Source organism: Nothobranchius furzeri, chromosome 4 (assembly GCF_043380555.1).
Source record: "Nothobranchius furzeri strain GRZ-AD chromosome 4, NfurGRZ-RIMD1, whole genome shotgun sequence".
In the NCBI taxonomy this organism is placed as follows: domain Eukaryota; kingdom Metazoa; phylum Chordata; class Actinopteri; order Cyprinodontiformes; family Nothobranchiidae; genus Nothobranchius; species Nothobranchius furzeri.
In genome coordinates this window covers 10487236-10493736 of record NC_091744.1, presented here as the reverse complement: position 1 = coordinate 10493736, position 6501 = coordinate 10487236, and positions in this window count along the sequence as shown.

Sequence of the window (6501 nt, the reverse complement as noted above, 5' to 3'; positions counted from 1 at the left end):
AGTAGGGTGGCTAGCACACCAGAGCTGCGCTCCTGATTAGCGCTGATAAATAATGCAGCGTGTGAGTCGTGGTTAGAGGATGGGATTGGCTGCAGCGAGGTGAAGCGGCATAACAGCAACCTGCGTGAAGTCCCAGCGAGCCAGGTGCTGTGGGTAAACTGTACAACTGAACCGTGACAGCATCACGCCATGCTCTAGTTTACTCTGAGTCAGCATCGGAACCAAAAGCGACGCCGTGTTCCTGTACATGTGAACAATTCACTCAGAAACCGTACGCAACAGCAGTTGTCAAAAACCCTGGTTTGTGTGTGTGTGTGTTTGTGTGTGTGTCTGTGTGTGTGTCAGGTATGAGGAGTGTGTTGTGGTGGACGTGGCTGCAGGCGGGTCGGTTTCACAGCTGTGTCAGTCAGAGAGCCGGTGGAGTGCTAAGGTCAAATCTATTACGTGGGATTGAGAGGGAGTTTCTGTTTGAGGGGGACATGTCATAGGTTGCCATGGGAACACAGGGTATGAACTCTGCCCTTTCTGAACTTTAGCTGAGAGTAGAGGAGAGGATGAGACTCGGGAGCCTCCAAACAAGTCCATTAAACCACCAAATCAATCGAGATGAAGGAGTGATGGCTTCAGTCAGTCAGGGACACATTTTTTCAAATTGAGCAACTGATCAAATCAACTCTGCACTAAAACAACTTTTATATAACACAAGTACTGGTGAAATGAACACAAGTTCCAATTATTTAATTAAAGGTGTGGTTCACTCATTTAATCAGTAGTAGTAGTGGTCTCTAGTAAGAATAAATGCCTTGCAAGCCGGACTCAGAGCAAAAAACGGCCAGAAATGCTTTGATCAACACCGGCAAGTCTACCGCTGAGAGTGGCACAACACAGCAGGATTTAGTCTTATTTCCTGATATTTAGACATCTGATCTCAGATTGGATAACAGCAACGTGACTCTACTAATGACTTGCAATGTGGATGTTTTATCTCCACAAATAACACAAGCTTAGAGGAGTTTCTCTGCGTGGTCAAGTTGCTAATGCTAATGATTAGCTTCTACTAATCAAGATGCTCTCTGCTGCTTCCTGGACACTAAAACAACAACAGCCTTCCTCGTCATGAGATAAGACGGGCGAGTCCATGATTGTTAAGTGACGGTGTGACGTAACCCTAGAGTTTCACCGTCTGTTCTCTAACAGAAGCTAATGCAGGGGATTGGTGTAGGAGACTATTTTCATGTTCAGACTGCAGGAAAAAATCTGAAATAGTCATAAACAAATGTTTTTCGGAATTCCACACCTTTAACCAAGTGATGAAAGAGTAAAAAGGCCTTGAGCGGCTTTTGGTGCTATCACAAAGTCCAACTTTAGCTTTCATTTTCTCTGCTGCTGATTTAACCCAAAATATGAACAAAATTGGGATTTACACACATAATAAAGAACTGGACGTGGAAATGTACTCATTTATACATAACAAAATACTTTGCATAAATACCACAATGGCAAATATTCAGCAATGATTGTTGTCAGAAAGTTGAATTTAAGCACAACTTCTCCAATTGAAAGGTTTCTCAGAACAAGTCGACCCTTTATTTATGAAAAGACCTGCAGAATGACTTTGCAAAAAGTACATGGATACATTTAAAAACTAAACTCCCACATAACTCAAAATTCAGTTGCAAATAACACATTCAGGTTTCTACTTATTTAAAGATGAATCAGGCTGTTGTACACATTCAAACAAAGGTAAAACACAGCCATTAACATCAGACGTTGACAATGTGCTTTCTGCAGTCAATGGGCTTCTTGCATCTTTTTTTGGTTTTAAATTATTTTTTTTTCGCTTGAGGGTGGAGACAATCTGCAGCTGCTTTCTGAATCACCAGCCAGTGAGTGCAGTCTTATAGTTTTAAAACACGATTTATATAAAACCCTCAGATGTTTCACACAAGCAAATAAGGCACAACACTGCATGTTAGCATTATAATAAAAATGTTCTGTTATTTTTGTGATACTGTGTTCACATAATTAAGACAAATGATTCCTGATGACAGTGGGTTGTAGTTATTGCTGAGAAAACTGTAACTTGCGCTCGTGCATTTGTTAGTCTTTTACTCACCTGAATAATCTAAAACAGGGGAGTCAAACTCAAATTCACACTGGGGCCGAAATGAAATTCTGGGACGAAGTCGCAGGCCAAACTTCATATTTTTTGAAAAAGTGACGGCAAATATGCACATTTTCTGTATCAACATATATGCAATTTTGAACCTTTTAATTTGGAAACAACCTTACTTTTGCATTAACACTGAATGTGGAATAATCAAATTACACACAAGCAAGTCAGTTTTAAATAAAACACATCAGTGGAATTCATTACTTGTGGTATATTCAGCATTTTTAAAATCTATTCAGGATTTATGTTTTCTTGTTATATATTTTTCTTATTTTTTATTCTCCTTTTTTTCTCCTATAATAAGTGTCATCGCTGCTGTGACATCTAGCTTTCCCCACTGAGGAACAATAAAGGGATTTTCTATTCTATTCATCTATCTGCAGCCTTTCCACTTCCTTTTTTTACTGTAGGTTAAATCTTTTCTCACGGGCCAACAACAAAATAAAAATATCATTTTATCTTAAATGAAAATGCAATATCTCACCTGTTAACTTTCATGTTTTGGAGCCGAAAAAGAGCATAAAACCAACATATTTAAAGCTCAGTTTGCTCCACTGGTTTACTGTGATGCTCACCTGTTCCAGCCAGATACCTGCATCATGGGGTTGATCTGAGCTGAGGAGACTCCTGTTGTTTTGTTCATCTTCATCATAATAATGACAACACTAGATGACAACAGGTGCTCACATAGGTTTGTGCTGATGAACATGTCTGAGCAGCTTGACCACGTTGTTGTGTCGGGGAGGAAAAACTACAGCAGCCACAGAGTCATGCTGGTTTGAGCATGTTGCTGCTCGCTGGAGTTATATCAGCTCTGTCTGGAAGTTAGTTGGAAAACTTTCTCTTTCAGTCGTGAACACATTACTGAGCGGTTAAAATCTCCGTTTCTGGGCTTCAACGTTGGAAAATAGCTGAGTAAACTCGGCGCTGAGTGAGAGGAGTGTTTAGTTTGTCCGAGACAGCGGAGCTGCAGACACCGGCAGCAGACGCTGGAAAAAACACAAAGGAGGGAGAGCTGCGGCTCTGCGCTAACGCCGCAAAGCATCATGGGAGTTGTAGTCTTTGTGGTAAAATCAGCCAGTGGGTCAGTTTTAATATATTTTTGACATTTATCTCGCGGGCCACATAAAAATGCTCCGCGGGCCTTGTGTCTGACACATGTGATCTAAAACATTAATTTACATCCAGATAATCCTCCTGTACTTTCTACTTTTTGAATAATCAGATATCGACCATAACCGTGCAAACTGTAATGGGGTGAAAATTAATTTAAGATACTTAAATTAATAGCAAAATTTTATTATTTAAACAGAAGATTCAGTAAGATTCTTTTCATTCGATAAAAGGAAATGCAACCCTTTTCTGTGTTTCGTATCAACAATGAGGCAAGTTTAAAAATGAAGAAATCTATTACTAACAATTTTTAAACCGAAAATTTGAAACAACATTTATAAAAATGACAATTCATGGATGGCAATTTTAATGACAATTCTTTAACAGCTTTGATATTAAACTAGTTTAAAAGCAACCCTGTGACTGAATGGAGCTAAAAATGAGAATGATAAGTTTTTGGATGCGTGAATGACGTTCTCAGAAGGTTTCTTCCAGAGAGCTTGAAAGCATTCTGGATGAAATGATGTTTTGCGGATAACTGAGTGATTTTGAGAGAAACAGCATCAAACGCAGCCTCGTGTTCTACCTCACCCAAACAGCTGACCCTCTTGTGGATCCGGAGATCGGGAGGATGGGTTCATCCAAGATGACACTCGGGGTTGGCAGGGAAGACGCGAGTGTCCGATGCTCTGGTCCAGAGTGGTAGCTGGGTACACGGTGGTCAAGCGTTTGGCAGATGAACGTTCTCGTATTTAACTTAACTTCAGAAATAAATGACTCTGGGAGAGTCTTTCGTTAGTTCGTTAGTTTAGTTCGTTCTTTAGCCATTCTTGTCGGCGTGACAGAACGGCTTACGGAGGTTCAGGGCGGCCGTCCCTGACTCCTCAGGATGATGTCTTGTTCAGAACTGGATGTGAAATCTGTGATGGTTAGTTTTTACCAAACTCTCTCAGAACCCCAATTACTCTCTCCGGAAGAAAGCTTGCTCATGCGTCAAAAAAACATGTGATGCAGTTATTGTTTGTGTTAGCTGAATATGGTGAAAAGTTATAATGGGGAAAGATAGGAGCAGTTACCCTCCCTTGCTCCATTTCTGGCATTCTACCGAGAGAACCGTAGGTCCGATTGAAATGAGACACACACTGGCTTACAGCTAACGAATATACCTTCGCTTTGAGCTATAATTCAAGACTGTACTCCAAACATTGTGGTCGTATGGTTAATTTATTTGAGAAAATTCAAATAAAAAATGTCTCTCCCCACTCTAAACTGAAAATTCCGCACTCTAACTTTTGAACTTTACATCTTCTGTGAACAACTCTTTACTACCCCCAGACCGTTTGGACTACCAAAACAAATCATAACTCAAAAAGTAGGAATTTTTGTCAGCTTTTCAGAATGGGTTTAATTTTATCTGTAAGGGTTACCGTTCTTTCGCTACAAGCCTCAGAAAGAGGAGAGACCCAGATTTTCCCTGATTGAAACCCATTTTAAAGGAACAGAGATTTTCTCCTCTGATCGGCTTCAAACAGCTAAAAGTTTCTCGTCATAGCTTCTAGACAATTCATGGTAGGCACATAAAAATGGACACAGATGACCAACAAAGCCTTCTGCCGCTCACGCTTTTTGAATTTTTCAATTCGGTGCAGTACTTTTTAAATGGTGATGAGAAGTTTGACAGGTCCAATTTCACTTCTGAAGGACAGATTTAAAGAGCAAGTAACGTCTAAAGTAACTTTTTTTTGCTGATGAACTTTATAAATGAGTGTTTAATAGTGTTTTAAATGTGTGTATTCATTATTTTAGCATTTTGGTGCATTTTCTTTAAAAATAAAAAGTTCTCCCTAAATACCACAGTACCACCTTCAGCTTAAAACATAGAATTTGACTCATTTTGAATAAATTTTAGCCAATGGCTAAAGAGTAAGATACTACGTAGACCAGTAGAGTACTACGTAGCAGCTCTGTGTCAAAGTTATAAAAGCATCTAGAGTCTCGGCCACGCCTTGTGGCGAGTTGGGAGTTGGATCTGCAAGCGAGTGTAGGACGGTTAGCCGTAGTTCAGCATTAGCGTATAGCATTAGCATATCCTAGGCTTTAGCATAGCTTTTAGTGTTATAAATACTTATTTAGTGTTAGCTTGGCTGTTGGATATTGTAGGTTAGTTAGTGTTTGGCTGTTAGTGTAATTAGGAAAGTAGTTCGGGTTTAGTGCTCCATATCGTGTTAGTATGGTGAGAAGGTGTAGTATAGTATGGTTGCGGTGGCTCTGTGGGGTTGCACTCCTTTCCGCTGGACTTAGAAATTAGGCGCCAGTGGTTGCGCGCAATCGGTGTCTGGAAAACATTCAGCTCCCGCCTGGTGCTGTAGTTTGCAACCAGCATTTTACCCGCGATTCTGCACTCCTCCTTTTGAAGAGGGAGGCTGTGCCCACCGTGGCTCTTCCACGATTTAGATGCAGCCCACCGACTCTGCTCCCCCACCACGGCGGGCTCCAGTCTGAGGTGAGTATAATGATTATAAAGATGTGTTCAGCAAAGAAGACCTTCACCCTATTCAGCTAACACAGAGTTCAGATAAACAATAACTGCATCACATGTTTTTTGACGCATGAGCAAGCTTTCTTCCGGAGAGATGTGGTTGGGGTTCTAAGAGAGTTTGGTAAAAACTAACCATCACAGATTTCACGTCCAGTTCTGAACAAGTTTAGCTTAGTTTCAGCTTCACTTCAGCTATTCAGCAGCTTCAGCAATCCGTTTCTGAATTTGGCATATGATGCTTATTTCACAGTTCAACTAAATATAAAAATTAAACTGTTAAACTAGTCCTACTCAAACAACAAGTGTTTAGACATTTTTGCTGTCCAGATTTTAAAATAATTTTCAGATTTCAGTGTCCTGCTGTTTAGGATTGTTTTCTCCATTCTTCACTTTTTGTGCTTTATTTACACATTGGTGCTTTTTGCTTCTAAATCTTTCAAAACATTCAGCTCATTTTAACAGTTTTGCTTAGTTTCAGCTTCAGCAATTAGTTTCTGAATTCAGCATCTGATGCTAATTTCACAGTTCAGCTAGATGTAAAAATTAAACTGTTAAACTAGTCCTACTGAAATAACAGGTGGTTAGACATTTTAGCTGTCCAATTTTTTAAACAGTGTTCACAGATTTGAGTTTTCTGCTATTTATGATTAGTTTTCTTGATTCTTCACTTACTTTT